The sequence below is a fragment of the Mesoplodon densirostris genome, chromosome 6 (genome assembly GCF_025265405.1).
Source record: "Mesoplodon densirostris isolate mMesDen1 chromosome 6, mMesDen1 primary haplotype, whole genome shotgun sequence".
Lineage (NCBI taxonomy): Eukaryota > Metazoa > Chordata > Mammalia > Artiodactyla > Ziphiidae > Mesoplodon > Mesoplodon densirostris.
The window spans coordinates 71086960-71097219 of NC_082666.1; the positions used below are offsets into that span (position 1 = coordinate 71086960).

Here is a 10260-nt window from a genome sequence, read left to right on the forward strand (position 1 = left end):
GTATTTCTGCAGTGTCAGTTGTTACTTCTCCTTTTTCATTTCTAATTCTGTTGATTTGAGTCTTCTCCCTTTTTTTCTTGATGAGTCTGGCTAATGGTTTATCAATTTTTTTTATTCTCAAAGAACCAGCTTTTAGTTTTATTGATCTTTGTTATTGTTTCCTTCATTTCTTTTTCATTTGTTTCTGATCTGAAATTTATGATTTCTTTCCTTCTGCTAACTTTGGGGTTTTTTTTGTTCTTCTTTCTCTAATTGCTTTAGGTGTAATGTTAGGTTGTTTATTTGAGATGTTTCTTGTTTCTTGAGGTAGGATTGTATTGCTATAAACTTCCCTCTTAGAACTGTTTTTGCTGCATCCCCTAGGTTTTGGGTCATCGTGTTTTCATTGTCATTTGTTTCTAGGTAGTTTCTGATTTCCTCTTTGACTTCTTCAGTGACTTCTTGGTTATTTAGTAGTGTACTGTTTAGCCTCCATGTGTTTGTATTTTTTACAAGTTTTTTCTGTAATTGATATCTAGTCTCATAGCGTTGTGGTCAGAAAAGGTACTTGATACGATTTCAATTTTCTTAAATTTACCAAGGCTTGATTTGTGACTCAAGATATGATCTATCCTAGAGAATGTTCCATGAGCACTTGAGAAGAAAGTGTATTCTGTTGTTTTTGGATGGAATGTCCTATAAATATCTTAAGTCCATGTTGTTTAATGTATCATTTAAAGCTTATGTTTCCTTATTTATTTTCATTTTGGTTGATCTGTCCATTGGTGAAAGTGGGGTCTTAAAGTCCCTTACTGTGGTACTGTTGATTTTCCTTTTTATGGCTGTTAGCAGTTGCCTTATGTATTGAGTTGCTCCTATGTTGGGTGCATAAATATTTACAATTGTTATATCTTCTTCTTGGATTGATCCGTTGATCACTGTGTAGTGTCCTTCTTCATCTCTTGTAATAGTCTTTATTTTAAAGTCTATTTTGTCTGATATGAGAATTGCTACTCCATCTTTCTTTTGATTTCCACTTGCATGGAATATCTTTTTCCATCCCCCCACTTTCAGGCTGCATGTGTACCTAGGTCTGAAGTGGGTCTCTTGTAGACAGCATACATATGGGTCTTGTTTTTGTATCCATTCAGCCAGTCTATGTCTTTTGGTGGAAGCATTTAATCCATTTACATTTAAGGTAGTTATTGATATGTATGTTCCTATTCCCATTTTCTTAATTGTTTTGGGTTTGTTATTTTACGTCTCTTCCTTCTCTTGTGTTTCCTGCCTAGACAAGTTCCTTTAGCATTTGTGGTAAAGCAGGTTTGGTGGTGCTGAATCTCTTAGCTTTTGCTTGTCTGTAAAGGTTTTAATTTCTCCATCGAATCTGAATGAGATCCTTGCTGGGCAGTGTAATCTTGGTTGTAGGTTTTTCCCTTTCATCACTTTAAATATGTCCTGCCCCTCCCTCTGGCTTGCAGAGTTTCTGCTGAAAGATCAGCTGTTAACCTTATGGGGGTTCCCTTGTATGTTATTTTTTGTTTACCCCTTGTTGCTTTTAATATTTTTTCTTTATATTTAATTTTTGATAGTTTGATTAATATGTGTCTTGGCGTGTTTCTCCTTGGATTTATCCTGTATGGGACTCTCTGTGCTTCCTGGACTTGATTGAAAAAATATGGAACGCTTCAGGAATCTGCGTGTCATCCTTGTGCAGGGGCCAGGCTGATCTTCTCTGTATCGTTCCAATTTTAGTATACATGCTGCCAAAGTGAGCACGCATGTGCACATTTAGGAGTAGGAGAAGGGGAGGGAAAGAAGAATACCAGCATGTTCTAGCTATGTACCAAGAACTTTACACAGGTATCATTATTTGTTTTCTGGGGCTGCCATAACAAATCACCACAAACTGGGTGGCTTAAAACAGCAGACACTGTACTTATAGTTCTCTCACAATTCTGGAGACTAGAAGTCTGAGATCAAGGTGTCACATGGCCATACTCCTGCTGAAGGCTCCAGGAAAGAATGCTTCCTTGTCTATTCCTAACTTCTGGGGGCTCCTGTCAAGCCTTGGCATTTCTTGGCTGCAGCAGATCTTTCCAATCTCTGCCTTCATCTTTTCATGATCTTATTCGTTGTGCATATCATTGCATGCCTTTCCTCTTCTTATAAGGACACCAGCCATTGGGTTAGTGCCCACCCTATTCCAGTATGACCTCATGTTAACTAATTACATCTGCAAACACACTACTTCCAAATAAGGTCACATTTGGAGGCTCCAGGTGGACATGGAATTTGGGGGGAACATTATTCAAGCTGCTACAGTACTTCATTTCATTCTTGGAGCAACTTGTGGTCTAGATACTGTTAGACCCATTTTACATATGAAGAAACAGTTGACATCGAGCAGCCTTTCCTCAGTTGCATGGTTGTACTTGAACTCAGGCCTCTGAGGCCCCATTACACCACGAGGCTTTTCAATAGTGAGACTCAAACCTGATGGCAAGAAAAGGCCAACTTGCATGCAGTCCTGATGACCAATCCAATTCCGACCTCCTCGTTTCTCTTGGGCTCATAAGAGTGGGGTCAGAAGAGACAGGGTAGGTTTTCTAAGCCATGTTTCTCCAACGTGTTCTAGTCCTCTTCACATGCCTTGCCTCTATGTCCTCCCCCAACCTAATTGTTTTTATTCTGAAAAAGCAGCATTCTCGTTTCCTCCTTCGCATTCTTTTTACTTTATCCCTTAAAGAAGAAGGGATGAAATTTGTAGTAGCTACAAATGGGAGTGGCTGCGTAGGCCCCAAGAACAGGGCTGTGTGGGGAACTGCTTCTCCACCCATAACTCCAGGCATGTAGTTTCAGTGAGCATTGCCTGCTCTTACTTGACCTCCCTTCCTCAGCTACTGTGATTGGCTGAGGAATGGGCATATGTCCTCTGCAAGACTCTAAGAGCTTAGTGTCTATAGAGTCCACACACCACCCACCAGAGCTCCTGCCCCTCTTTAGCAGGGAGATATACTCCCCCATTGCTTCCCTTCCTCTACCTCATCTGGGCTCCCTCCTGTCTCAGTCTACATCTCTCCACCCTTCCCTCTGGGCAGCTCAGTTTTTCCTCCACACCTAGGCTTGGGAAAACAGACTCATCTCGGCACAAAGGAAAGCCCTGGGGTTTTCACAACAGGGCCCAAATAAAACTCAAAGTTATATCTCAGCACATTTTCCTGCCTCATAAATCTATATGCCTCAAAAAAAATACTGGAGGAGTAGATACCAAGGTGTTAACAGGGGTGTTTCTGGGTGGAGGACTTGCACATGGTTTTTTACTTTCTCTTTTTTTCCCTTCTATTTTATTTTCTAAATAACTTGCCATGGACACATTTTTAAAAAAAAAATCAGCAATGGAGAGTATAGTTAAATTGCTAAACAACAGCAACAAGAAAACATTTTTAGAACTTGGCATAGTTGCACTGATACTTAGTAATGGGAAATTGGAATTTAGGTCATAAATATTGCATAATAATGATCTCACTAGTGTGCACAATCAGTCTACAAAGCTCTTTTCATTTTCTATAAGGGAAGGTTGAGGTGAAGAGAGATTACGTGGCTTAACCAAGGACTGATCACCTTGTTAGTGCAGGGCAGGGTTCATTTCTGGTTTTTCCTCCCAAAATATTTTCCTGCAAAAGCAATGCGATACAATGCAATGTGATATGATATGATGCATTATAAATATGTGAGGGAGATTAAGAGGTACAAACTTCCAGTTGCAAAATAAATGAGTCCCAGACATAAAATGTACAGTATGGGGAATATAGTCAATAATTTTGTAATATCTTTGTGCAGCGACAGATGGTAACTAGACCTTATCATGGTGATTATTTTGAAATGTATAGAACTATTGAGTGAGTCCTTTGTGGTTTTCTGGTGACATGGTTGGTGTGCCATGGCACTGGTGAGGCTGGCAGCAAGGTGGCAGACAGGGAACTTTGGGACACGTGGTGAAGGAGCTTCATAGGTAGGATTCAAGAATAAGAATGTGAAACAGAGGATATGGCAATCTAACCATCTGCAAGCCTTCATGGGGAGTGTTCTTGAGGGACAAGAACACTGCATTTTGAAAAGGAAAGATTCAGCAAAATTACAAGAAATTACTATGGAGGGTAAAGAAGGCTCAAACCACACAGGAGTCCCAATTCACAGATTGGTACCCTGATCATCTGAAACATCTCTATTTAGATGAAGAGGAAAGACTCAAGAATCAACTTAGAATAGTTGACCAGCCTTTGTTAGAACAAGTTGACTGGCCTTTGTCAGAAGAACAAGTTGATCAGCCTTTGTCAGAAGAGCAATGTAACATTGACCAGGCATTGTCTGAAGAACACTGTAGCAATGAACAACCTCAGCCAGAAATAATGTAGCATAAGAGTAAACTCCATTACTATGCCAAAGAAAAATAAAAGAAAACATCAAATCAAAAAGCACAGGAAGGGGAATTCCCTGGTGGCGCAGTGGTTAGGAATCTGTCTGCCAATGCAGGGGACACGGGTTTGATCCCTGGTCAGGGAACTAAGATCCCACATGCTGCAGAGTGGCTAAGCCCACACACCACAACTACTGAGCCTGCGCTCTGGAGCCCGTAAGCCACAAATGCTGAGCCCACATGCCACACCTACTGAAGCCTGCACGCCTAGGGCCCGTGCTTCGCAACGAGAGGGGCCACTGCAATGAGAAGCCCGCACACCACAACGAAGAGTGGTCCTCGCTTGCTGCAACTGGGGAAAGCCTGCACGCTGCAGTGAAGACCCAATGCAGCCAAAAATAAATAAATAAAATAAATAAATTTATTAAAAATTTTTTTAAAAAAGCACTGGAAGAATATGAACAGGTACAAGCTAAGTGTGTTGCTAAGAAACAAGAATTTGAGAGTAGAAAACAAGAGAGAGAAGAAGCTCAAAGGCTCTACAATAAGAAAAAGTGTTCAAAATATTGAGCAAAAGGACTATAAAAGGCCAACCAAACTTGAATTTACAAATGGAGTAGCTTCTTAAAAAAATACAAGAACAAAATTAAGTCAGACATGTCATCCTTAATCAAGGGTTAAAATATCTGCCGTTTACTGAGTTCTCTGTATACGTACTAAACCTCCTAACAATTAACTAAATTTATCGGCAGAAACTGGGTTGCTAAGCTATGCTAAATTTAAAATGCCCAAATATATTTGTTTTTGTAAGAGAAAATTTTCTATGTATGTTCTACATAATATTCTTTTATAAAAAATTTATTTGCATCTGAAGGAAGGTTGGCCTGGAGAACTGAAAGAACCTCCTCCTATTTGAGAGACAGGTTCAAGCATATAATACTTTTGCACCATATGAAATTCAGATGAAATAAAATGTTAAAAAAAATGGAGTTACTATGTTGTATACGAGGAACTAACATAGTGTTGTAGATCAATTAACCTTCAAAAGCAAACAAACTCATAGAAAAAAAAGATCAGCTTTATGGTTACCAGAGTTAGGGGTGGGTGGAGGGGGAACTGGATGAAGGCAGTCAAAATGTACAAGCTTTCAGTTATAAGGTAAATAAGTACCAGGGATGTAATGTACAACATGATAAACATAATGAGCAGTGCTGTATGTTACATATGAAAGTTGTTAACAGAGTAAATTCTAAGAAAGGGAAATTTTTTTTTTATTTCTCTGATTTTGTATTTATATGAGATGATAAATATTCACTAACTTATTGTGGCCATCATTTCATGATGTATTAAGTCAAATCATGATGCTGTACACCTTAAACTTATACAGTGTGGTATGTTAATTATGTCTCAATAAAACTGGAAATTAAAAAAAATGCTCACATAAAGTACCTAGAACAGTGCTTGCCACATAGCAGGTGCTAAATCAGTGTTAGCTATTTCAGGTCCAAAAACAAAGTCCAGTATTTCCCGCTCTGCTAGGCCTTACAGGGAAGAAAAAACAGAACACAGCCTAAGTGTGAGAAAGAAATGCACCCAGGGTATTTGGGACATGGGCAAAGAGGAAGAGTTCAGGAAGGGGTGAGAACTACAAGAAGCCAGCAATTTACCTAGAACCAGCCTTAGCAACCCTCCTAAAGTCAGGAACCAAACTCTTGATATGAGTTTACCTGGAATGTGACAAAAAGGAATGATGGCTAGTCCCCTCTCTTGAAAATGGGGATAGGGGATTCAGAGGTGGGGAGAAAGTCAAGGCAGAGGGGATTAGATGGAGGAGGGAGGAGTCCATATGTGGGCCACCCTGAAAACTGGCTTTCCTTGAGTTGTCGTCAACCCAGGGGCTGGAGGTTGGTCTCTTGCCATCATACCAGAAGTCACATACTTGGCTTGGAATCCCACGTGGTCTCCACCTGCCAAAGAAGGCCTTTGCTCAAAGTGAGGGAAGGGAAAGTGTAGATGGATATTCTGGCCAGAGCAACTGAGGTGGCTGTTTTTAGAAGGAAGGAGGTCCAGGTTTGGCTCACTTTCTGAAAGGCACTCATATAAAAGAGAGTTTTATGGTTTGATGTAAACTGATGATTAAGTACTTTTCCTGCCCTAGCACCCCCCATGTTACTGAATGGAGAATAAATAACTGGGGAGATGGCTCCTTGTTGAGAAAAAAGTTACTAAAGTCACAAAGGTCAAGTTTCATTAAGGTCAAATTCCTCAGGTAAATCTCCCAATTGCAGGGGTGGGGGCAGGAAATGAGGGTGGAGAAGAGAGGGGTATGGGAGAAGTTGAACTGCTCCGCTGGCCTTTAACAATGAAAAATAAAAGAGAGGGATTCAAGACAAGGAGGAGGTTCTGGAAGGCCTGGAAGGAATGTGTCCTGTCCTCTTCTTCTCTCATTCTTGGGGAGAAGAAGGAGATGTGGGACACACATCCTTGACATTTGAGAGTGCCCTTATGTAGAGATTAATACCTGCTTCTTGCCTGAAATTTCTGAAGGGGGAGGTTCACTGGAGTTTAGGGGGGTGAGGGTGTGAAGGGCTGTAGGGTTGTTTTCAGGGATGAAGAAAATTCAGGCACCCCTCATTCCAGGACCCTGAGCCTTTAGTGACCTCTGAACACCCCCAAAGTTATTGTGGCTTCAGGCGACACAGAGGGAGGGAAATCAGGGGCACAGGAGTCCTGGGCCCTTATCAGGACCACTGACATTAGACTGACCAGGGGGAGCCTGGGAATATTTCCCTCCCCCACTCCAAGATAACAGAGCCACAGTTTAGCCTGTTCTGGGAGAAAGGGGGGATATTTGAAAAGCACATATGATTGGAATTTCAAGTGGGACCGGATTCTAGCAGTTCCCCCAAAAGTTAAACATAGATTTACTGTATGACCCAGCATTCTTCTCCAAGAGAATGAAAATATATGCCTACACAAGATGTATACATAATGTGCGGACACCAAGGGGGGAAGTGGCAGGGGGCAGGTGGCGGTGGGATGAATTGGGAGATGGGGATTGACATATATACACTAATATGTATAAAACAGATAACTAATAAGAACATGCTGTATAAAAAAATAAATAAAATTCAAAAAAAAAGATGTATGCATGAATGTTCATAGCAGCATTATTCATAATAGCTAAAAAGTGGAAAGAACTCAACTGTCCAGCAACTGGTATATGGACAAATAAACTGTGTTATATCCATACAATGCAGTATAATTTAGCTTAAAAAAGGAATGAAGTATTGATACATGCCACAATATGGATGGACCTGGGAAATATCATGCTAAATAGAAGAAGCACATATTGTAAAATTCCATTAAATGAAATGTCCATAATAGACAAATCCATAGGAACAGAAAATAATGAGTGGTTGCCTAGAACTAGGGGTATGGGGGGGAGGTAGATGGATGGCTGATAAAGGGTATGGGGTTTCATTTCCAGATGATAAAAATGTTTTTAAGTTGGTTGTAGTGATTGTTGCACAACTCCATACATATACAAAAAAAAAACAACACTGAATGGTACACTTTAAATAGGTGAATTGTATGGTATGTAAATTATATCTTAAAAAGCTGTTAGAAAACATGGGGCTGGATTGAGTTGCAATGAATGATCTGCAAATTATGAAACTGGACTGAGATGTGATGGAGGTCACTCTGCCCAACGGGCTAGGAGGTTTGACGGGATACTGTTGGCAATAGTTACTAGAAAACAGTTGCTAGCATCTTCAACCATGTAGCCCAGATAAGCTGTTCAGAGAGAACCTATGAAAGAAGCAGACGAGAAAGAGAGACAGCCCTAACTAGAATCTTGGTCCTTGTTTCAGGCCCTTTCACAGTCTGGGTTGTGGTCCCAGTGTCAGGTTTGGCCAGATACCTGTGTGGAATTATGATTTTTGCTCAAGTGCATCTCTGCTACATCAGACAGTTCTAAGAACACAAAGGAGCAAAAATGCCTGAGATTTACCTACTGCTGCATGCCGACTAGGCCTGACCTCGTTTTTAGGGTGGTTGGGAGGAGAAGGACAAGGTAGACCTACAGAACCAAATAATCTACATGTGTTCTAAATTTTCTCCTTTTTCCTTGTCCTGACTCATCTCTGGGAGGAGAGAGGGAGGCAAAACTGTTGAACCCAGACATCTAGGATTGCTGTAAGATGAACCTGGTGTGGTCCCTGCAACTCAGACTGAAGGGTCCCCAGAGTCCCAAAATTTTAGGAACTCTGCATCAGAAATGGAGACAAAAGACCAAATATATATTTCTCATTATAAATCACAATATCACACAGCCATTTCACCCAGGGACTTCCTAACCAGGGCTGATCAAGACTACAATATGTTCCCAGGACTAAATGGATGAGGGAATCTATCACCTGAAGCCTGAACCTGGGGAAGCAGATGCAGTGCTTGACCAAGTGGAGGGGACATCTGAATTCATTGTCACATAAAGGAAGTCTGAGGTTCCCACACTGGTCTTTGGTTTCAGTTCGGTTCAGAAAAAAAAAAAAAGTGAAATTATGATTCATCTCTTCAAATTCAGTAAGGGGCAGAGGAGACTGCTGACTCATGTTTTGGGGTCAGATCAGTGGTTCCCAAACCTGGCTGCACAGCAGAATCCCCTGGGGAACTTCAAAAACATACAGATGCCTGGGCACTACTCCAGACCTCCTGATTCAAAATCTCCAGGGGTGGGGGTCCAAAAATCTGTATTTTTCAAAATTTTGATCAGGTGGTTCTGAATTAACCAGCCTGTCCTAATTGGTGACTCAGCATTAGGGAATCCCTAGGTTTGATGACGCTGGTCACAAGAAGATTTGTGAAGAAAAGTAAGTAAAAGGGAGAAAAAGAAGGTGAGAACCCAGAGACAAACAGTGGCTATTTAAATATCTGGCTTACATAAAAAGAAATGAAATTGAGTTATTTGTAGTGAGGTGGATGGATCTAGAGACTGCCATACAGAGTGAAGTAAGTCAGAAAGAGAAAAACAAATACCGTATGCTAACACATATATATGGAATCTAAAAAAAAATTGTTCTGAAGAACCTAGGGGCAGGACAGGAATAAAGACACAGATGTAGAGAATGGACTTGAGGACACAGGGAGGGGGAAGGGTAAGCTGGGACAAAGTGAGAGAGTGGCATGGACGTATATCCACTACCAAATGTAAAATAGATAGCTAGTGGGAAGCAGCCACATAGCACAGGGAGATCAGCTCAGACCTTTGTGTCCACCTAGAGGGGTGGGATAGGGAGGGTGGGAGGGAGATGTAAGAGGGAGGAGATATGGGAACATATGTTTATGCATAACTGATTCACTTTGTTATACAGCAGAAATTAACACACACTTGTAGAGCAATTATACTCCAATAAAGATGTTAAATAAATAAATAAATTTGGCTTATGTCTGTCTGTGCCTCTTTGATTTTCTTTTGCTAAGAAGAGCTGATACTATGAGCCTCAGGTTACCAGTGGGGAGAAAAGTGGAAGCACTCAGACATGAGTTTATCTCTCCTAAGGTGCCAGAATTAGTGGCAGGTTGACTTTTAGAAACCATGGTAACTGGTTAGAGGGGTGGCACTGTGTGGAAAGTGGAGAGCAGTTGACACAGGGGGCTGAAAAGTTGGATCAGGCTCCACTCCTCACCAGCTGTGTGAGTTGAGTGCTCTGAGCATTGGCAGTAAAATGCCTGAACCAAGAGAAGGAGTCCTGTTAATGATATTTTGTAATTTACATAGAATACCCAGAATTTCTTGCATTAGGTGATTAAAGTGAAATAGGGCCTGCTGGTCCCTTTTGCTTAAGTGGCATGTTAAA

General features: G+C 40.9%; 1 non-coding gene and 1 pseudogene across 1 annotated transcript; one reads left to right on the plus strand and one right to left on the minus strand.

Moving 5' to 3' along the window:
• Window positions 1-1651: 1651 nt before the first annotated feature.
• On the minus strand, window positions 1652-1758 carry LOC132492852 (U6 spliceosomal RNA). Its single transcript, XR_009532907.1, has one exon. It is a non-coding gene; the product is annotated as a U6 spliceosomal RNA (small nuclear RNA).
• A 2164-nt stretch (window positions 1759-3922) lies between these two features.
• Window positions 3923-5049, plus strand: LOC132492664 (thyroid transcription factor 1-associated protein 26-like; annotated as a pseudogene).
• The last annotated feature ends 5211 nt before the right edge of the window (window positions 5050-10260 follow it).